The sequence below is a fragment of the Lepisosteus platostomus genome, chromosome 3 (genome assembly GCF_059453375.1).
Source record: "Lepisosteus platostomus isolate fLepPlt1 chromosome 3, fLepPlt1.hap1, whole genome shotgun sequence".
Taxonomy (NCBI): Eukaryota; Metazoa; Chordata; class Actinopteri; order Semionotiformes; family Lepisosteidae; genus Lepisosteus; species Lepisosteus platostomus.
In genome coordinates this window covers 66,930,380-66,954,882 of record NC_142613.1, presented here as the reverse complement: position 1 = coordinate 66,954,882, position 24,503 = coordinate 66,930,380, and positions in this window count along the sequence as shown.

The following is a 24,503-nucleotide window of genomic DNA, read 5'->3' as shown; positions in this document are numbered from 1 at the left end:
GGCAGAAGAATAATCACATATTAGAATTTAATGACTTTAGTAATGATGTGTAGAATATGCCAATCATATTCTTAAAGCCAGTTTCTATTTCTTTTTAAATTAGGTATTTTGCTAGAGGCATTGGATTTCTATGAAAAACAATATTTTAAAACAAATGCATCTGCAGGTTCATTTTTGAATGCTGCAAAGAACAACTTTAAAATTTTACTTTATGCAGGAAGGAAAATATAAGAATTAAGTATTACCACTTCTTTTACAAACAGACATGTGCAAGTACTGTACATCTGAATGTTTGGGGACTTCTCATTTATTTCTTCTGTTTTTATTTGAGATACCACACAGGGTGAAAACAGACACGAAACCTGTTTTTAGCACTTTTCAATTTAAAACAAAAAGCTATTTATTTTTTTAAGTCATTTACATTTTGGGGACATCCCCACAAAATGTCCCTAAAAAAATGTTTGTTGCCATTGCTTTCACGGTAACACAGGCCCACACACAGATGCGCTGCTAAAGATCCTAAAAGGTAGGACAAAACTGACTATTCGTGTTCATGCTTGGGATTGTTGAAAAATGCATCCACAAAGATTTCTTCAGACCCAAAAGTGTCTGACCTAATCCAAATATTAAAAAGAGAGAGTGATTTAACCTGAAAACAAAGCTGAACAGGTGATGAATTTCTGTGCATGTGTAGTGTGGTTTAGAGAGTGAGAGAGCAGAGGCATGAGGGAAAGAGGTGAGGGGGGGCAAAAAATGATGAGGAGGGAGTGAGGTTAAAGGCAAAGAGTGAAAGAGGGGAGGTCTCAAATTTGGAATCTGTGTGTTTTAGCAGTACTAAGCTATGTGTGGACATGTGTTACTATCAATGGAAGTTTAAAATTAATCCACAAATGTATTTACTTTATAGAATTACATGGGAGTGTATAGTATGTTAGTTCCAAAAGTTCCTAAAATATGATGCTCATTTATCCATCATCACCTTTCACATGTTAAATATTCAGAAGATTATATGTTTTAGATAATAAAGTGCAGACCACAATAAACCACAATAAAGTTATATGCAAAAGGATACTGGTTGAGGGAAAAAAAGCAACCAAAAGAGATGACAGATAAGATGACAAATGTTTGTATGTAATGACTATTTGAAGATCCAACACACTGGTGATTTAAATTTCTCCTTGAATCTCAATATATTAAAGCAAACAGTGAATGATGTGATGGGTGGGATTAATACTTAAAACATGCTATGGACACAATATGAGAGACTTGCTCCACCAAAAAGAAATACAAACAGCAGAGAAAGTTACTATAAAGTGCATAGATCTTAGAGAAAAAAACCCAACAAAAGATCTTACATGAATACTTTAGTGTTTTTAGTTAGTTGGTACACATGAAATATACATTAAGGCTCAATAGCATTCATTAATTAAATTATCTAAGAGTTACTTGAAGGTTGAAGGGTTTAATTTCAATAGATTATTTGCTTTGACTTTCAGTTTATACTTTATAAAACTTAAATAAATGCATAGGTCAAACACAAAAACAGAAAGAAGGTCAGACTGCACAACCTATTTAATTTCAGTCAAATAGTCTTTCATCAGACAATTTACAGCAGATTCTTTTGAGCAAGCTTATATATATAGCTTGTAATGTAATGCAATTAAGAAAAAAATTGCATTTACAAGGATGCCTTGAAGACCCATTATACAGCAGGGCATTTACAGGAGCAATTTGAGTGAAGCACCTTTCTCAAGGGTACCACAACAGCATTAAATGTGGGATATGAACTGATGACTTCAAGGTTTTGTGTCCCTTTCAGGGTGTTGTCCAACTTTGTGCCCCAATTCATGCATTTCTGTCAACGACATTCAAGTGGGGATCTGCATTAGCTTCAGCTGTGTGAAGACACCTGAAGAAGGGTCCACAGCCAAAACATTGTTTCTTTTTTTTATCTTTCAGCATGGAATGAACCTTCACTTTTTCCCTTCCTGTTTTTGATAACCTGAGATTTAAAGTTCTAATTTTATAGTATGTTTCTGTTACTCCTAGCATTGTGGTTGTTGTTGTTTACAAAATGCAAAAAATGTCCACCTGGTCCTTCATGTAGTTTTTAAACCCTTCAGTATTGTTTCCCAGACATTGTATGCTATATTCCATATACAATCTTCATCACAATCATGTAAATTCATCTATACAATCTTTTCATCCTTCCTAGATTAGAACATACCATTTTACATGATAAAAATGTGCTAAAATGTGACAGAAATTGCTTTTGAATACAGTAGAAAGGCATTTTACAAATCACTCAAAAAATCTTCATAATCATTTACAGCTTATGACTGCAAGATAAAATGGAATATATATATATATTGTTCAAGTGTCTCTTTCTTAAATATAAGAAATAGAGCTGTGTAAGTTTTATCACCTGAAATGAAAATAAAGGCAATAAGTGTGCATTCATTGACAAATTAATATTTTTTCTGTTAGAATATTTTAAATGCTGTAATATTTTAACACACAACTAGTTTAATGTTTAGACATTTCTATACAAAATAAACAAGCAAATTAAAGTTATTCTTTGAAAATGTATGCAATATATATGATCATGAATACTCTTCTTGACATATATTTTTGTTTATATACAGTAGATACAGGGATTGAACATTTTAAAGTATACAGTACCTATATACTTATATTCTGTCAACAATGTAAGCCAATATATGTGTGTACTGCTGTTCTTTCTGAACAAGAAATGAATAATGATTACAAATGTTATTATAGCATATCCCATGTCATAATGTTTTTTTAAAAGCCAACTCATAAAGTATAGACAACAATAAATAATCGTATACAGTAAGGGCAAGTTATAATCTAATTTAAAAATATTAATATTGTTTTTACTAAATATATAAATATATACATGATATAAATGACATAAATATATACATGTTGAGATATAAATGTTAATAGTATGATTTTGGATGGTGTCTGCTTAAATGTGATTGAGAAATATATTTTGCATTTCGATTGGCTGAAATAAAGACATAAGAAATATATGTTGCAGTGTTTTAGAAGATTAAAGTAAGTATACTTGTAACAGCCAAATAAAAGCTCAATTATTAAATGCAAAGGGTAAGGATATTGTGAAACAATCAAGAAAAAAATACATGAATGATTAATTTTGTAGAAGAATGCATTGAAAAAACAAAACTATCAGATCTAGAGAGGGAAAAACATATTGGACACACTGAAAAGAAAAATTAAGTAGATTAGTTCACTATTTTTCTTGGCTGCAATGAAACTGATCTCAGGTGTTGTAGATCTACAAAATCTACAGTTTTGTAGACTTCCACTTTAGTTTTTTTTTCTAAAGTGTAAAAACTCTTTTAGTTCACAAATTAAGACTGAAGAGTAAAAATGACAAAGGAAAAGCACTGTCATTGGTGTCAGAACAGTTCACAGAAACGCTGATGCCTCTCTCTGTCAATCAATGACAGAGTACATTTATTAATCAATGTACATTTATTTTTTCATTACGAATCAACACAACCAATACATAAGCAACAATTTTGCTTATTCTTTCTATTGGATGTGATGAAGATTAAATTACAGATCGACACAGTAACATTTAATAACAGTTTCCATATTACTTGGCTGCATTATGGTATTACTTGCTGCAAGCTCTCAGTCTAAATCAATAGAATTTACTTCATAACACCTCCATAGGAATCAGTGTTATTGCTTACAAACTGATTTGTATGTTTAGTTGTTTGTTTTTTAGGCTAAATTAAATTAAAATTAAAAAGTAACACTATTTTCAATTTCATAGTCATTTTCCTAAATGATAAGAATGAAGAAAGCTTTAATGTTTAAATTAATATTTCATATATGTGTGTGGTATGAATTAGAGCTAGACCAAGTAGAGTAATTTGTGAGCCAGATAATTGTGCAATAAATTAAAAATGAAAGGTTTTAAAAATATTTTATTTTGGATGACATGCCTTCTTTTGGCCTTCTTTTCTGCATTTTTCTTCAGGCAGGTTTTCAAACCAAATAACTTTCGTTTTAAATCAGCTTACCTAACTAAACTTTAAAACTTTGATTATCCTCTTCTTTTAAATGATCTCTTCACTTTAGCATGGGTGACTAATCCCTGAAATTGGTATTTGAAAAGCCATACATTTTATGACATGACATTAATGTATACAGTGGGCAAAAAATAGAAAGATAAAACAATCACAGTTCCTCAAACCTGAATCTATACAGTACCTCTATATATGGTATCTTTATACTGTAGGTACCTGTACACAAATCTTTACAAACCTGTCTATAGGAATGGACTCAAGATAAAAATAGAAAAATGTTTGAATGAGGAAATGAAAACAAAACATGCAAAAGTGTAAAAAGAGTATGTTAGATTAAGACAGCATGAAGGGGATTTTGAATTTTTTCAAATAATGTTTTATAATAATGTACTGTATATACTCAGCGATTAACTGTCAAAAGTAAGACAAATGCCTATCACACTCAATCACAGAAGAAAGAAGACAAAAATGCAAGATTTAAGTATTTCTCCAGAGCCGCAAAGACACTTTTATGTAATGCACCTTGTCAGCCGTAGACAATCAGGTCTGATTCCCATTTCTATTGAAGCAATTTAGAAGGAACCAGAAGAAAAAAAAAGTTAATTTAAGTCTTCAGTCATGAAACAGAAGATGTAATATGTAATAAATTGTGTAGAAAAGCAAGTTCTATACAGCTACACACAGAGCATTTAATATAGATCTGTTTACCGTGATAACATACAGTATGCTGTTTTTCACTTTATATTCCAATCTTTTACTATGATTAAAAGTAGTAGTAACATTTAAACATTTTTGCATCCACAGATGGAAAGTCACTTCTAGAATTTCCTGTGTCTCTGGATCTTACTTGCCCACATTGTAGCAAGGACTGCCCCAACCTTGAGCCCCTGAAAGGATTCTCTCAAGTCCAAGAAAATTCTCAGGCTCTAATGTGTGGTCCTATTCTGAGGAATTGACGGGTCTTAAACCTCCACATTGACACCCATTCTCCTGAAGTTTTGACATTCTCAAACCCAAAGTAAGACTACACCCAGCTGTCTTACACTCCTGTTGTCTCAAACGGGTTTTTGTGATGATTGTGGAAGCAGAGAGAAGTGTGGTTTGGAGTCTAGGAAACTAACACTAACATTAGGCAAAAGCATAATCACAAACCATGTGAGGGTCAGATCCAAGGGAAAACGTAAAAACAAAGTCTGGAGCAAGCAAGGGTCAAAACCAAAGGTAGCAAACACAAGAGGAGCGCATTGATGAGATTTACAGGAAACGTCTGATTTCAGAAAAACACTATAGGTCAGAGTGCAGAGTACTTGTGCCAGAAAATCTGCCACTAGGGTTCAGGAGCCACCACTGCCCAGTAAACAAAGGTTTGGCCTAGTTATCTCAAACCTTGATGTAGGATTGCAGACCTCTGACCTTTGACATAGGATTCCACCTATTGTGGTCATTATAGGGACTTTGGACTCAACTTATATGGGATGCTTGACTTTTATCTCCCCAGGAGTCTTGACACAGGTAACACTCTATAGTTGTCAGAATCATGGACTTCACGGTGAACATCTTAGCCATCAGCATCTCATTGGAACCTAAGGTGAACATAATTTCATGTTTTTTCTGGACATTAAAACCTTAGTATTGTTGCATTCTGAGGACTCACAAGGGCTCTGAGGCTTCACAGTACACTTCAACCATTGAGTACTGTTAAATGTATTCATCTTGGGACAGCCTCTGTGCAAAAGGCTTCAGCTCCAATGCAGGATAAATACAATTTTTATGCTTATATAAAAAACAATATTAAAATAAACTTTGTAGCCTTGGCAGACCAACTGCATCCTGCTGCATTGCATTCTTTTGTAAAACCTTTTAGGATCATTGTTTTGGATGCCAGAAAGCATGGATATCTTCCGAAACACTGTGAATGACCCTGGTTTCAACCACGATGGTCTTTCACAATTTCTCTCATTCTAGTTACAAAATCCTGGCTTAGGGGTGGTCACAATCTCTACCTTTGAGTGAAGGACAGATGCCAATGGCAGGTTCCTGATCTTAAATTTTGGCTTTGAACAAGCTATTGTTCCTCTGAAAACGGGAATACCAACCCCAAGCCTCACTGTGCCTTGTCTGTCTTATTTTAGGGATCCGTCTTCCCCTCTACCATAGTCTCCACTCAACTCCTCACCACTGCCAACAGGACACACCGCAATGCTGCCTATAATTTCACTGTGTAGTTGGACAACTTTATGTTCTCAGCAGAGGATCCCTAAGGCACTCCCCCAAGTAATAACATTTGCATTTTTTTCCAAGAATCCTTCATAGTGATGATAATTTAGAATGTTCCTTTATGGACTCGTAAGATCTGATTTGAGATACTGTATTTTTGTGTTTAATTTATTTAAAGACATATAACTTATATTGCTTTCCCAACTCTTTTTTTCATCACTGTTTTACAGATTAAGAATGTTCTCTAGGCACACTATGCAAAACCCCCCCAGTGAGTTACACACTGACGTATAGACACGTGTCTATTTTGATCACAGAAACTAAAGACTTCAGAAGAGTAGTACTGTAAATTCTTACATTTCTCTCCAAAGGCCTCTGGCCCAAAGCTTAATGAACACATGGGGGGCCTATAGCCAATATCCCTCATGCAGACCCCAATCTGTAAGGCAATTGGTAAAACTGTGGTTTGAAGGAAGAGCTTAATTTACACCTCAATTTGCATTTAAAGGTCTTCAAGTAATCTTTTGTCTTATTTAAATCCCAGCAAGAGACAAGAAAAATTCCAGAAATTCTTTCCCATTTCATTCCCAAGGTAGACTAAATCCTTATAATAAATACAGCGGATGACTTAAGATTTAAGATTGCATAAGAATGCCTGGCATTGTCTGCACATCATTTAATTGACTGTGAATTATTTCTCATAAATTAAAAAAAATCAACAAAGTAAATGATGAAAGCCAACAGTGATGAAGATATGCAGACATGCAGAAATTCTGCAATACTGTAATGAACCCAGGAGTTTATTTCTAATGAATAGATCAGGTTTGTCTTATTTTTCTTGTTTACATTTAATTCTTAATAGAATTGGAATAGTCAGCAAATTAATATTACTAATTATAACATTACAAAGTTTCATTGTAAGTATTTTATTATTTTTAAAATCAAGAATGCTTTGCCAGTGCTATTAAATCCAGTTTCCCCAGTTTTTGCTAGTCATTATTCCAGCTGGACTTTCAGTTGCTTAATTAAACTTACAGTTCTTTTAATTAGTTAAAGTTAATTGAACTTATAATGTGACTGGTCAGATTTATTTTCTGCTCATACAAAACTCCAATTTTCAAGTATAACACCAAATATCTATAGGTATATTTGTGTATACAGGACAAGCTACACGGCTATTGTAAAAGCTGATGCCTGGTTTACTTTCAAGAAACAGCTGGATAAGGTCCTCAAAGCAGTTAGCTACTAATTACCAAACTAGATTAACTGTATGCCTTGCTCTCATTTGTAATCTTTCTTACAGTGCCATGAAAAAAGTATTCACTCCTGTCTCATTTTATTGAATTACAGTTTGTATAAAGGTGAATATGTTTTATAAATTTTCATTACTCAGACTAACACTTTTATAGGTGAAAGAAGCTGAATGTCAGCAAACACTGCAGAGCATGAAAATTATTATATTTTTTCCTTTTTTGTACATGGTTAAAAAGCATTTATAAGCCCTCAATATCAGAGCCTTATTGTAAAGTGCTACCTGTTTTTGTTTAAGTATTAATTTCTCCTGTTAATTTACTGTTTTGCATTTATGTCCATTGCTCACAAAAAGTATTTATGACTATATATCCAAAAAAACAGTTACTGAAATACTCTGAACTGAAGCAATAATAAAATTACGTGTATGTGCTGAATATGGAACCAAAGACTAAAGACGATAAGATTAATCAATATCGGCCTACAGAAAAAATGAAAGATTTGTATAAACATTTCTTACCTGAAGGAAATCAGTTTAAAAAGCTCACTCTCCCAAATGGTTGATAATTTATTAAAAGCCATCATTTAAGCAGGTCACCTACTTAGTATTTCATATACTTTCATAATACATCTGAAGCATTAATTTTTATCATTTCTTATTGGATGTATGTAATTACTTTTGACAAACAAAATCACCTAAGGGACGTTGCTTTCATTAATACTTCACATGTTTTTCACATTACATAGGCACTAGAAATGACACAGACTGTTGGCCCTTCACTGTAAATTGACCCAGATTCATTCTTTCAAACATTTTACTTGAATGATTTTTAAACTGTTAAGTGCACGCTGTGAGATTTTCAATGAAGAATATTAGAAATCTTGCCTTCAACCGCCATTACATACATCTACATTTCATTTCTTCGTATTGCAGAGTTTTGAGATTTTGTGGTAATTTTAAGAGACTGCAGAAGTTTTAAACTCTACAATGTGAAAAAATTTAATGGATATCTGTATATACAGAAGTGCTGCATAAATGGAATATGCTGGTCAGCCACAGACACCAGCAGCAATATTTCAAAGGGGAATGGCTTCAGGGTATTTGGTGTTAAAATCTACATTAGCTAAAATATGTTCATGACCTCAGGCTGATTTACAAAGAAACTCAATGAGATCCATAACCAGTCTCTCAAATGAGGTCCCTTTACAGTGCAGGTATGGGAATTACCAGTGCTCTTAGGTAAAGCTTAGTGATGGACAACTGACAGTCAAGACAGAATATATAATATATTGCTTCTTCTACACTCCAGGACAAAAAATCTCTATTACCATTTCAGTTGCCTTGTCTTTACCCATGTGACAGGTTCCCCAACAAGTGACAGTGTGCCAACTGTAAAACCCTTTGCTGTCAACCAACTTCAGCATTTACCTGAATTAATCTATAAGGTTTATCATTTCTTACAATATGATATCTTTATCTCTCCTGCACATACATACCTTTCACCTCTTTGCTAAAGAATAGAGAGATGCCATTGGTCTGTTCTAATTAGTCAACAGGACTGTATCAGCTTGAATATTATTTTTCTCTGTGGCCTCTTTACCAATTTACTCATCATTTGTCTAAGTAGTCAAAACCTCGTTTAATTGCTTCCCTCATGCCCCCCTCCCCTCCAGAGTGCTCATCCCTTCTACTGTAGGTTACAAACAATATGAAACAGGGAAATGATCTGCTAGGCCAGAGGTAGACAGTCTTAGTCCTTGAGTTCTGTTTGCACATTTTTGTGTGCAGTATGACTGTGAATATAAAATCTTGGAAAGATACTAGCTCTTAGAGATGCCCTAACAACAGAAGTCCTCACAGGGAAAATGTTGTATCCATTTAAATATCAAAGTGTAAAAACTCCTGCGGAGTTTCATTTCATTGCCATATAGAATAGTAAATAAAACTAGAATGGGAATCAATGGGAGGTCTTCACAAATATAAAAATACAAATGTGCAAAGGGTATGTGAATCTTTCTTCTTAAGCTGCCAGATCCAATACTGGAATGACAAAACGACAATTCCAAAGTCACCACACTATTAAGCCCACCAGATTAATTACAGGTGTGTCTTTTCATCCTTCTGTACTTCTGTCTTCTTTCCTTTAATTTGTTCTTATTCCTTAAGCATCACTGATAAACACATTGACACCAACACCCACATGCTCTATAGTTTTAACAGCTCAATATACCTGACTTTGAAAAACAAACAACAGAATCTTGTTAAAGTTTGGCATATTGGAATACTCCTTGAAGACCTAATGGAGCGAAACTGGTTTGTAGGTAAACAAAACAGATGTATCAATCAGTTTGGTAGCAAGTATTTCCCAATAACTTAACTATTAATTATTAGTTCATTCAACTGGCCTAGTTTTATGATCTGCCCATAGTCGGAAACCACATTTACACTTGACACTTTTAGGACAGCTCCGAGCTGGTTCAGGACAGTAAATGTAACCAGACAATCCTGAGTCGTCTTAAAATTTGGCCATATCCAACATTGACCAGAGGTAGCCATGCTGTGGTTTAGAGCCACTCTAACTTTAAAGTAGGAAACTCACCTTAAAGTTTATAAAACAAAAGGGATTTTATACATCATGGTAATGAAGCATATCCTTCAAGCACATATTAACATATTACAAGAAAAAAAGACAAAACAAAGACAGGTAGCACAAATGTTGTGTTAGAAATTAGTTTGAGATTTCTAAACTATAAGTTCTTTTTATATTAGTGATAGAAAGTGTAATAAGATTATACCTGTTCGCATGAGTAACATGTATTTTAGTCTCTTCACAACATTGGAATTAGCTAGCAATACAACCAAATTTGAATGAAAACATGAAATAAACATTTACCTGTTTTATATTACACACTATTTGTTATTGTGCTCATTTTCATGCTTCATTCTTAGAAAGCTTCACGGCATGAAGATGAGTTCTACCCATTTGAGCCATATAAAGCTGCTGCTCTAACAAAGAATTTAAAAAGTGGGATGGTGAAACAGCTGCACTTAAAGAAAATGTAACCCCACAAACGGGAACAATGATATCAGTCTGCATTGGATGAATATCAGAACCAAATCAAACTCCTACTGTACATTTATCAGTATTCTTACCACTTAACCTAAACCCATTCACTCTCCCACTCTTTGACTTCCACTGTTTGACTTCCACTAAACGATGCAATTTTTACAAAGTAATAACCCCCTAAATGGCAGACTGCTTAACATAACCCCGTCTTTCAACAAGAAGTTAGTGACAGTTGACAGGAATGTAATTGCTTTAAAAATAGCAAAAGACATGGCAAATGATCTTAAAGTAGTAGGAAAATCTAGAAATATAAACAGCTGTCAGCAAAGCAGATAATGTCTTTACAGCTTTCTTCTATATTACTTTTTACTTAAAATGAATAATTTTAATTAAAAAAAATATTACCATTATTCATAAAACTGATGTTTTTATTTTCTTTGGTCTTATTTTTCTAACACGTATTGTCCTATTTCATTCTTATTTTCCTGTTTTCTCTATAATTTCTTGTTTTACCTTATATCTTTTTTATTATGTTTCTAATCCAGTAGTTTCTTACAAATTTAGCTATAGTATGTCTATTGTATTACTATATATTTTTCCATTTATTTTGTCTCTATGTGTTCTAATCTATTGTTTGAGTAGTCAAGATGTAACGTGTTTTGGTCACTCATGTGATAAAAAACACATTTGCCTAATGTATCATGGTTCTCCTACTAGGATCCGATTGGTGGACTTGAATCACATAGTTAGTCATTTACAAACCCTCCTGCACCACAGGCAAGAGAGAAAAAAAGACTAAAACCAGAGGGTACTGACTGAGTCTTAGGGGAGACTCCATGAATACATCACCTGATCAACATTGGAAAAAGAGTAATATTTCCTCCTGTACGTAACCAACCATTAAATATTACTAAATTGACATTTTCTGCATAAAATTATTTTTTTTGTGAAGTCTGTTGCAGTTTAAAAATGTACTTATGCTAGTTTTGGCCTCTCTTCCAAGTCTAAACAAGAACAATTCATCTTTAAGGGGTAAATTATCCTTGAAGTAGATTAAAGGGTTAAATTTTTACCTCTAAAATTTGTCTAACACCTGAATTTGAACAAGCATATATTTTGTTAAGGAAACAGGACTCAGGATTATTTAAGTAGATATATTAATTGATTGATTGAATTCCGGCAAATGTTGAAGGGAAGTAACAGCCTTAATCAAAAGGGGTCAATGGGTTGAATGACCTCCTCTCATCAGCAGTCATTCTTGTGTTTTTATATTTCTTAAAGGAGGACTGTCTAAGACCTGCTTTTAACTATGATGTATGTAAATCACTGGAGTTGTACTATAAGTCTTTTTAATTAATTTTCAAATTGTTTCAGCACAAACTGAATTTAAGTATGCAGAAAAAATGGTAGATTGCCACCCCAGAAAACATTACATAATAATAATCAATATATTTAATAATAATAATAATAATAAAAATAAAAATAATAATAATGATGATGATGATGATGATGATAATAACAAAAACAATAATAATAATATAATGAGTCTTTTACCTCATTACAAAAGCATTACAAAAGGAAATGCAAACCCTATTAGAGCTAGTGTAGGATACACTAACAGTTCACTGGAAAAATGAAGGCCGCACTGACTGAATAGGGGTGCTTTTTTTACTTGTTAGAAATACTTTTGAAACATAGAGAACATAATTGATTGCCCATTGCATCTTTCTCCTTACAACACTGTAAATTCATGCATTCAATATCTACAGTATCACTGTGAGATGGGTCAAGAAAAAAAGTCTACCCATAAACAGCACAGTCTGTGATCTTACAAGGTCTGCAGGAATTGTCTGAGGAAATATTTGGAAAATCAATTTCCTTTTATATTTTAATTTTTCCAAGTTTCATGAGAGTGGAAGAGGGCATGGTTGCTTTCCTGTTTTGGTTTTTTTAGGTAATTATTTTCATGTATTGCGAGTTAATCCGTAATAATAATAGATTAATTAAAATCAGAACAGAATACAAGGGCACTATCCTTTGCACTGCATTATGTATATAGACTAGTGGAAAGGTAATGGTAATATATTAATGTTCTGCAGAAGGGGGATATTTTCACTTGTAATTGGGCTACCTTTCATCTCCTCTGACAAGAGGAGCAGCGGAATGAGAACCAAAGGGGAGCTATCACTTCTCTCATTTCCTGGCCGAGACAAAGGAAAACTGCCTGCTAGAGATGATATGTTCCTGATCAAAGAGCAAGAAATTGTCAGAAGCCAGCCTAGCTCAGCAACCTGATTGCTCCTGGATAGATTTGTTCCTTTGATCCAAGTGGTTTCTGACTGCAGGCAGTGTTTATGCAAAAAAAAAAGTCTTAAGTTATCTTGGGAAATATGGGTGTGTCACAGTCTACAGTATATATAAAGAAGTATTATAATAATATTCTCAATTCCAAATGAAATGTACGATGATTTGTACTACATGTAGGCTCAAATTGAAAATGAATCTAACATTGAAATAATTGAAGAAACAATCATAAACCTAAACCATTTCTGTTATTTGACATTATATGCCTTTACTCATAATGGATTAACACCTAGTGTACATGATCAGGTGAGTAGTCAGTAAGGTTCTACTTGCGATGCAGATTGAAAGATGATATAAATATCATGTGATCTGCCTGTGCATGGAGCTTGAAATTAAGTTTATTGACTGATCCGTTTTCATCAACAAATGAACAATTTGGCAGATCATCCCCGAAGTGTTTATCCAAATGTGATGTTTAAGAGGCAGATTGTTCTATTGTACAGAAGATAATATATATACGTTCTTTTTAAAAATCAGTGTGTAATTGGACATCTACTATAACACACTGAACAGAAGTGTTAAAAATGAAATAAGCTTCTAAAATAAAATTGAGACACTATATAGTATTTAGTACCTTACAGTGCCTTGCAAAAGTATTCCAATCCTTCCTATGGTATCCCACTTTGTGGAGTCACAAAATGATACATACACATTTTACTTAATATCTTATTCAAAAACTAATTTGAGTGCTGAAAAGGAAGTTTTTTAAGGGTAGAATAGGTTACAGTAAATGTCAGCAAAAAATAAAGAGAAAAATGTGAATATGTAATAGGTCTATTCCATGCTGAAAAGAGAAGAAAAAAAACATAACTTTTTTCGGCCGTGGAGCCTTCTTCAGGTGTGAGAAATACAGGGCAGTAAGCAAAAGTAATGTAGCGGGAGAACAAAAGCCGAGAGAGAGGAGGAGCGAGAGGCTGGAGCAGGGGACAGGAAGAGTGACCAATCAGGAAGTGTAAAGTCAGGATAGGTGAAGAGAGGTGTGAAATGAAACCAACAATGAATAGAGAGAATTTAGATGAAAATTAGTCTGTCGTTGAGAGAAAGGGAAAGGTGTGATCCTAGCTTCAGGATAATTTTAGTTTCTGCTCCCGCCTCCCACCCCTCCTCTCTAGGATTGTGCAGACTTTCTCAGGCCAATTGTCCCAGGCCCCATTTTACAAGTGCTAATTCCATCAAGCCCAAGATATATTAACCTTAAAGTTCTACTAACCTGGTGCTCTGTCATTTTATAGACTCCCAACCTAGGCAGCGCTCTCAACATAACTAGCCCAAGTCTCAGAAGGACACTCAGCCTGAATGCTTCTTGAGAGATTCTCTGTCTATCTCAGGCCAGCCCTTGCCTGTTTGCACCCTGCCTGGATTAGCCTTGATAGCTGTACTTGCCAACTATAATGGATCAGTTCCATCTGTTACCACTCTCTATCCTGCTTCGGGAATCTCTGTCAGCCTCATCTTTCCAACATGCTTCAGCAACTTACTTCAGTTCTCATCTGTCTCTGAGTCTTTACTGGGTTCTAGCTATTCGCTTCTTCAGCCTGTCAGCAAGACATGGCTTTCTTCATCTGCTCACCACGTCATAACACTCTCAAGTTAAGAGCGTAAGAACATAAGAAAGATTGCAAATTAGAAGAGGCCATTCTGCTTATCTAGGTCATAGATGGTTATTATTTAAGTGAACCAAAGATCTTATCAAGCCATTTTAGAATGAGAGCAGAGATACGTACCTCTTGTTCTTTGTTTTTGCTTTGGGATCACTTATGGACAGCAGTTCTCAAGTCTTACTACAATTTTTCAATAAGATTCAAGTAAGATGTTTACTCTCAAGAACATTAATGTTCGTATTCTTAAGCTACTCCAGTGTAGCTATGGCCTCGTGCTTTGTATCTTTGTCTTGCCAAATGGTGAATTGCTGCCCCAGTTTTGATTGTTTACAAGAATGAAACAGGCTTTCCCCTAGTACTTGCCCCTCCATTTTCCTTCAGTCCCAAGAAAGTTTCCAGTCTTTGCTGATGAAAAGCAACCCCAGGATACACCCTCTGTTGGTCGAGCATGAGACTCATAATCACAGGGTAGTGGTTGCATGTCCCACGTCAGGCACCAGGTCCTCCATGGTGGAGGTTAGGCACAAGCCTAACAAACCCTGTCCTGTAAACAACTAATGTTACGGTAACAGCATAAGGATGTTGCTGCCCCTACAAGCTGGAATGCATAACGGGCAAACATCCATCCATCCATTTGTTGCAAACTCCATGCCAAACATAAGATAGATTTTCCACTCTACACTGTAGACAGGCTTTGTGGACTGCTAGGGATATTGTTGACTGTTGTACATTTTCTCCCAACCATTGACTCTATAGAACTATGGCCTCACATCCCTCACCTGTTTCCTCCTTGACTGGTTTAAGTACTCAAAATGCATGTTGTTTCTTTTTTTCATTTACCAAAGGCACAGGAATGGATCATGTCATTTCACAAGATTGGTGCTGACTTGAACATTAAACAAAACTTAATCATTTAGCATTCAACCAACAGTCAGTGTTTACAGAATGGCTGCCCGTTCCTCAACCTGTGTAATATCCGTTTTGGCTGTGACACCCGAAGAAAGCCCACCAAAGGAAGTTTCTTTTTTCTGTTTTTAGCATGAAATAAACCTTAACTTGTTCCTTTGCAGCCTACACATGCTGACACAGCTACCTACTTGAATTACCTGTGTAATATGTAGAGCATCCAGGAAGACTACAGTACATCAGAGAAAACTGCCATCGAATTTAGTTCCTCTTTTAAACAGTGAATGCACTGAAGTGGAAGCTACTGGAACAGAAAGAGCATCAATGACGTACAGTATGCACTCTAAATCATTAAAGAGGAATTGGTCTCAGGTTATTAAAGAAAATAAGATACAGAAACCTGTCTAGGCAATCCCTCACAACATTGCAACAAAAATGGTTTTCTGCACTCCTGGACAGTCAAGACAGCACAGTTGTCACAAAGCTCTTAAACATTGACAAATGATGACAATACTCCTTAAAAAAGATAGTGGTTGTTGGAGACTCTCCCATAACCTACTGAATTTTATTTATATTGAAGTTAATTTTGTTCTGTGGATGACACCCCATTGTAGGGTGTTAAAGTGGCCTTTATTTTATCAAGGTGAACCATTAATATTTCAGCATCAGTTGAATATATTTAAGAAAGATATGTTGCATAATCATCTCATTATCAGGCTCATTTAAAATGCAGACATTTACAGTGAATAATCTTAAAAGGCAACATACAGTATACAGACGTTACTTTATAGTAGATTCCCCAGGGTTAAACACTGTGAAAGTCACTGAGTAAGTGAATCACTTTAGATTTAAAATAACCAAGATACAGTATATGAATTTGCTCCTGATAAATAAATAGGACCCAAACCAACAAAGGGAAGTACCAGTGATCCCCTGATAATTTACCAAGCAATCTAATAGAATGCTGTGATTGACAGAATCAAAAGCTGCACTTACACCCAGAAGGAAAGAAATATTAAGTGACCCTGAGTCAGAAGCCATCAGAAAATCATTACCTTAGCAAAGGGCTGTCACAGTATTGTATCTTTGTCTAGACTCTGACTGCAAAGGTTCAAAGAGGTCATTAGATAGCAGATAAGATTATAACTGAACTGCTACTGTGCATTCCAGACATTAAGCTAGAAAATGCTAATTGAAAATAGGATGATGATTTTTCAGTACTTCAAAACCAAGACTGATAATACAAACTGAGCTTCATTAAATGTTGGTGCACAATTAATCCAATTCATTGACAGACTGAAATGTAGTGTGACAAGGTTTACTGAAAGGCTGTATAATAGTGAAAGAACAGTCTCAAAGTTCTTCTTATGTTTTGAGGTTGCATTCCAGTCAAATGACGGCATGAGCATTTAACTTGATGTTTTTGTCACAATCCTCAGTAGTGTCAAAATACCGACAGGACCACCAACACTTATAGATCATTCAAAGCAAACATTTGCCACTACTCTATTTTTAACCATACAGTTTACCACAGATGTCACAGAGCATGCCTTGTCTGTGTCTATCATTATTTCTCTGTCTTACTGCTTTATTAGTATGTATTGTGAAATAATATGAGGTACCGTTATAGAGGGAATCTATTATGGGTTAATGATATGGCAAAAATCTTTACCACCTGTAACTTACACCATTTTATTTACGTGGTGCAAAAAGCCCATCAGGAAGGCAAAAACTACATTTACCAGTTGGCCAAAGGATGATTAGGTTCAATTGTAAGGTTTCTGAGTTACCTTTCTACCGGTGGTGTCAACAATGACTTGTGGTCATTGTACATGTATATAAAGTTGTGGCAAACCAGAGTAGTGTGTCTGTTATAGTGATCAAATGGCTGGGTTGCTACAGCTTCAAGGAGAAAAAGAAAAACTTGAATATTGAATTTAAGAAAACAAATACTAATAGAGAAGTAATTGGAAGAGGGAGTCAATCACCTAGCAGGTTTGCTGGGATTGCAAGAAGAACATTTTGTTAATCTTCTGATAGGAGTGTTTTTTATTTTTGTTTTGATTATTCCTAGCTAGATGCTGTGACAGATTGTTGGATATATTTTGAAAATCGTTCTTAGAAATTACACTAGACTAAGAGTAGTTCACATCCTTTTACATTTGCAGATACTGTGACCAGAATCCAAAGATGTTGCACTGTATGCATCCATCAATTAGCTTACCACTTTGTCCAATACTGGATAGCAGGGGAGCCATAGCCTGTCCCAGCAAGCAATGGAACCAAAGCAGGATACACCCTGGATGGTAAGTCATCCATCGCAGGTCACACACACAAACATAGATATAAACACACTCAAGTCAAGGTCAATTTCCTAGAAGCCAACTGACTGACTAGCATGTCTTTAGACATTGGGAGGAAACTTGACCAGCTGAAGGAAACCCATGCAGATAGCTCCCAAGGAATTAAAACCAGGGCTCCAGTGCTGCATGATAACAATGCTAACTACTGTGCTACCACACTGCCCATCACACTATGTATCAGCCAGCAAATGTTTTCATGTACTAATATCGCAAGTAAAGCATTTGTCTGTTCATTTACATCTTCAGACCCCGTGAGAGCCAGTGCAACCAAACTTTGCACAGCCTCCTCTTGTCCTGACCAGTGGAAAGTCAACAACTGTTTTCCCCTGAAACTTTCATGGGGGTACCTTATTCAGGGGATGCACTGCTGCCCAGCAAACTGAGACATCCCCTCCTCCAGTACATTATGGTTTTAAATGTGTGTGAAAACAGACTGACTCACATTTGTGATTGAGAGTTTTTGCACTCATGGGTAAAGCCATTATGATATTTTCTGTAGCTGAAAGACTATAAGCAGAATTTGTAAGATGCAATTGTACTTTAAAAAATGAGAGGACAACAATAATAACCTATATTATTACTCTACTATTACTGTTTCTACTAATACTATTAGTCTAGTATTCATAGTATTCTTGGCGATATAACATGGACTTTTTTCTTTTTGTTCATATTTTTTGTGTTACTGTTGCTGTCTGACAGGGTGTCTTGCTGTGTGATTAGCATATAAGATAACCTTAAGTTGTTTCTGGCATGAGATCATGCGCACCCTGTCATATAAAATACTTCTTTTCTAAAAAAAAAGTTTGTTTACAGTAAATTTATGTGTTTAATTTCTTAAAAAGGAGGCACAGAGGTGATGTGAATAGCAGTGCTGGCATTATGACAGTAGTATCTTACTGCCACTATTTTTCAACAGTTCTCAATAAACGTGGGATATTTTATTTCAAACTTATGACCCATAGGTTTGTAATTCTCATATCAACCAACAATTAACTGTCTGAATGTTATCTTCTACTTTGTGAGGGAAACTGAATTTCAAACTAAACTTTCAGTTATCCATACAATACTAATAACTTTATATACTGTGGTTTTTTTAGAGGGACATGGATCATGTACATATGGCAGACAAAAGAAAACAATCTATAGTTTACAGTATAAGAATGCAATTTTGCAAACTATCTATTTTTTCGGTATTTTTTGTTGTAATTAATCACCATTTTAAGGGTTCTACATAAACTGACATTTTCCTGCCCAAATGTTTCAAAATATCACATTAAGTTAAAATGTAAAAGTTTGCTAAACCCTGTTTTTGTAACGATTGATACATGTCCATGACAGAGCATTTCTTCAGTTAAGATTTTCACAGCAGAAGCAACCAAGTCAGTCAGTAACATAATGTTGATTGAGATTCTAATATCATGAATCACACCACTGTGACAGAGGAAAGGAGATATTATTAGAATGTTATGAATGTTAGAATGTCTGGATTGCTTAGATAAAAGCTAACATACCTGTACCCTTTCTTGGTACTTTAATTGAGAAATGTTAGAGTCGCAGTCAATTGCTTTTTTACACAATACTCATTAGCAAATTAGGCAAAACAGGTGGAAAGCCTTGCAGGCACATTAAAATGGGATGTCACTTCCAATCATGTTTTAGCATTAACAAAATAAAATTAACTTAATAAAGTTAATCAAATGAAATATACCAGAAGTAAACAATCTGTAAATTTGAAATTAAAAAAACTTTTTATAGCAATGGCCAGTTGTCTCGACCCACATGAGATCATAAGGCATTAGTCAATTTTTATTTACAAAGTGCATGTTTTTTCTACCACACTCTTGCATACTTTTTAAAACATAATTCAGTAAACCCTTGGTTAAACAGACTTCGCTTTAACAGACTTTGGATTTAATGGGCAAAATCTGCTTGAGAGGAATTGTGTCTGTAAAATCAGAAATACCAGTTTCCCTGCGATAACGATGAAATGTGCAGAAAAATAAAATCAAAGTAAAAATAAATATTCCACAAGTCTGTAATTCCAGAATATGAATTGTGCCCTACATGGGCAGGTGAATTGCTCATCATAAAAATATATTGCTTATACTGTATATTTATACATTTGCTTACAATAAAGTATATTTATGACACATAAAATAAAGAGCTTGTTTATTTTCATTGACTGTGATGATTTCAATTGTTAATAAAGGTAAAAGGTCCAGTAAGCATGTTATATATTATATATTATATATTATATATTATATATTATATATTATATATTATATATTATATATTATATATTATATATTATATATTATATATTATATATTATATTATGGTTTTGGTCTGTACAAAAGTCATCCATGATTTAACAGAGATTTGGCAACATTGAATGCCCGTACCACCTTATTAGTTCATTAAAACAAGGGTGTACTGTTTGTTGTTAAAAAAAAACACTTAAGATAATTAACTAAGATTAAAGGTTCAGATATTTAATGTTAAGCTTAAACAGGAGATGCAAAATGTCTTTTGGTACCAAAGTAATCTCGTAGCATATGCAAAAGCCATTAAACATAAATAGGACACAATGTTATTTCAGTACTGTTAACATATAAATTCTACTGTCTTTACGTCATGGTGAATTAAAAAAATTCTGATCATTCCTGTCATTTGATCAAAATCAAAATATGATGTTATCGGTCATGTAATTATTATAATATTTTCAAGTTGCAGAGATATCAGAGTAACATACAGTGATTTCTGTTTGCATTAGATGCAGCAAATTGATTTGGTTTCCTATATTTTCTAACTAAGCAGTTTGGTTGCCTCATAATAGGTGAACAGATTTAATTAATCTTTTTTCCACATATACCAGTATTTCCTAACTTCCAAAGGGGCTATTTTGTTCTCTTAAATTCTGCTCTGGAGGATTTAAAGACAAAATAGGAGATATATTTATACAGATGAATTTATACAGGGCACCAAGGTGAAAGTTCCTTTACTTGGTGCCTTTGGAAATAAATCTATATGATTTATTAGGAAAATCTTATTGTCAATTTCATTAGGCTTGCTCGGCCCTCTATGTGTATAACAATGTGGGTCAGACATCTTTGTGTAAGATATCATCATCAGTCCTTTTCACTCCCCTGCCAGATGAAGGCCTCTCCAAGGTTGCTTCAGAGACCCATTTTTTTCTGGCTCTTCACAAAGGGCATTCCTCCTGGTTTCCTAATGTCTTATGGGACAAGTGCACAGTTTATGGAGGATAAATTGTGGCAAATTAATAAACACATGAAGCAAGTGTATATTAAATTAAGTAAAGAACACGTAAAGGTTGATTTCACACTGAAAAACAGATCAAAGAAAGGTGGGAGTTCAAACCTGAAGAAGGCATTCGTTTCTTTTGCTCTATTCATTGTATAATTTGGAGTTTTTACTTTTTTAATTCTTAGGTTTTATGTAACTAAAGCAAAATACATCTGCTGTATATGAAGTACAAGTGTGTGTACAGAACGTTTGTACAGTGAAGACACAAGATTAAGATAATATTTGCATATCCCTAAAATCACTTGCAAATGCATGTGACTGTAAATATGACTTTTCATTTTTAATACAATACGCATTCTAACCTAATGTTGTCTGGACTGTAGTTTGGAGTTATTGTTAGTATATTTTTATAGACAGCCAATAATTTTATGGATTTGAAATGGTCAGGACAAAAATCAGAAAATACTCAACGAAAATAAGTACAGCAGAAATAAAAATTATTTAGGGAAGTCTTCGAAATGATTTCTGGCCTCTATCTATAAAGGTGTTTTCTGTTTGTATTCCTGCTTCCATCAACTTAAACTATTTCAGTAGAGTCAAAGTCAAGGACATCCACATTCTTTTACAGTAAACTACACACATCATCAGAAGAACAAAAAATATAAAAAAAATCTTACAAAGCAGTATAATTTCTAGCTTGGAAAATCTGTAATATATAAATATAACTGCATGTTATATGGTTGGTGTTACAACCCCAAGTGTCTAGGGATAAAGGGGTGTAACATATAGGATAGTTTTTGGATGCAGGTGGGTTCTGGTGAGGGACTTAGGAAGCGTAATAACAAGTGTAAGCAGAAAAAGGAGTTATTTTAAGGTGAATAAGTGACTGGTACGTAATAGGACACAATAACACACAGGGGTAAAGAACTAGAGTGGTGCCAAAGAAAAGAAAATAACAAACAAAATGGAGCTGGCTAAGAAAGTGAGGGAAAGCTAACCTGACTACAAAAGAAAACCAGAAACACACAGTCTTCGGTGTTTTCAACACCCTAGCTAACCTCCACTGACTATCCAAAACTATACAAGACAAACAGCACTCACCCATACTAAACTAGTGTTACAGAGATCAACTATGTGTGCAGAATGTACCCAACAACCTAAACTAACCCTATACACAAAGGTTCACAAAAATACACAAGTGAACTACGAATACCAATAAGGGAAAACAAGAGTAGACACAAGTAACAGAGTACAAAAGAACAAAGAGGTTGATACAATATGTCTGGGCAAGGTAATGGCTAAACAAGGATAAACACACAAACAAACTAAAGTACAAGACGAACACAAACCAACAAAGCCAAAGCTATCCGAAAACATACAGACGAAGCGGAAGCAGAAGCGAGACTGAAGTCAAACGAAAGGCCCCTTCATTCAGAAAACCTCCAACTTATATACTAAATAAACTGCCTTCTGATTGGCTGAGAAGCTGATTAATGATGACATCACAGGGAAACAATGATGTAATAATGGACCAATGGGGGAGGGAGAACAATCAAGGTCAGGAAGTGTGGAACATAGCAACAAAACACACATGGACCACACACTGGGACGTAACAGTTGGTGATTAATATTTTTTCTCATTAAAAACGGAAATATAATACATATTTATAAAGTATATTCATGATACAGTACATTGATTTACAATAAAAGACAACAGACATTTACAGTATACCTAGATTAATACAACAAATTATATCGAATTAAAAACTGGAATTTCAAAATCTAATGTAGCCTAGGAGATTTTTTCCCTGCCTTTGGAGCAACAAAACGGAATGTGTGGTCTCTGGGTGGTCACAACCATGTTTTGGGAACTGGAGCCCAAAGGGGTTGGAGTCCAAAAAACAAAACCAATTTGTGGGTGTATAGGGGGATAACAGTTACCACTATGTCCAGTTACAACATACATTTAGTGTAAATGAAAATAAAAACAATGATTACAACAAGGAGGTCTTTACTATTTTAATCTAAATAAGTCATGCGATTTTTGGAAAACACGGATAGAGGTACAGTAAAAATACTATAAGCTACATGAAGAGATGGTGTTCTTTATTGTAATAAGTGTTTATGCATGGCTTATATACTGAAATATAAGTCAAGAGTGAATGAAAAGGAAATTACTGGAAATCTTAAAATCAAAAAGGTTTCTCTAAATCAGTGATGCTCAAACAATTTATTCTCTGTCAATACACAATGAGATCTGTGACCTATGAAACACACTTAATATATGCCTGTCCTTTTTATTTGCCATGTAAAATTTAATGAGCACCTTTAATAGCATGATATGAATAATGCATATATTTCTCCCTTTAAAGGCACATAAGGAGTGTATGTCTTTAAAATGGATAGAAATCCATGCAAAATACAGCAATTAAAATCGGGGTAATTCTGAACAAAAAAAAACCACCTTATTGCAAATATGACCTTCCGTGAAAATTTAAGTAATCTCAATATCCAAATATCAAATAACATTGCATCACAATGCTTATGTTCTCAGCAGATAAATGTTTGAAGTTTTACCTTTAGAGCATAAGATGAGGAGACCCTTTTTCCTATCTAGATAATTGGTAGTTAGTAACTACTGTGAGTTATCCAAGGATCTCATCCTGCCATTTCTTGAAAGATGCCAGGATATACAGTAGGCTTCAACCACATGGATGGGATGCTTGTTCCATACTCCCAGAACCCTGCAGGTAAAGTAGTGGCCCCTGTTCTCGGTTTTAAAAGCACTTCCACATAGTGTCCTCTGCTTATTGTTTCATTGCTCATTCTGGAGACTGTCAATGCCCTTAAAGATTTCAAATACTTGTATCCACTCCATCACAACTAAAAAGGTTCAGTTCTTCTCTCCTGTCAGGGTAGCACATACCTTTAAGTCTGTGAATGCATCTTCATCAGAGCAGTTATATCTTTTATGATGAAATTCTAGATGAGGCCTTTCTAAAGCAATCATGACATAAATCCCTTGATTTAAATTCTTATCTTTCTTAACTACATATTTTAACACTGTTTGCCTTTTTGAACACTTGAAATGATGATTCAACATTCCATATAGCATCTTCTATTTCAATATTTCTCGTGTTGTACAGTACTTATAGCTTTTTCTACCTGCATGCAAAGCCCTGCACTTGTCTACATTAAACATTCTAGTTGTTTGCTCACTCTTGAATTTAATCCAGATCTTGTTGCATTTCATTTGCTGCTTCTACAATGTTTGCGAGTCCTCCTATTTTGGTATAGCCTGCAGTTCTGATTCCTTTACATGCTATACCAGAATCAAGAACATTAACATACATTAAGAATACTGGTCCTTGTACAATTCTG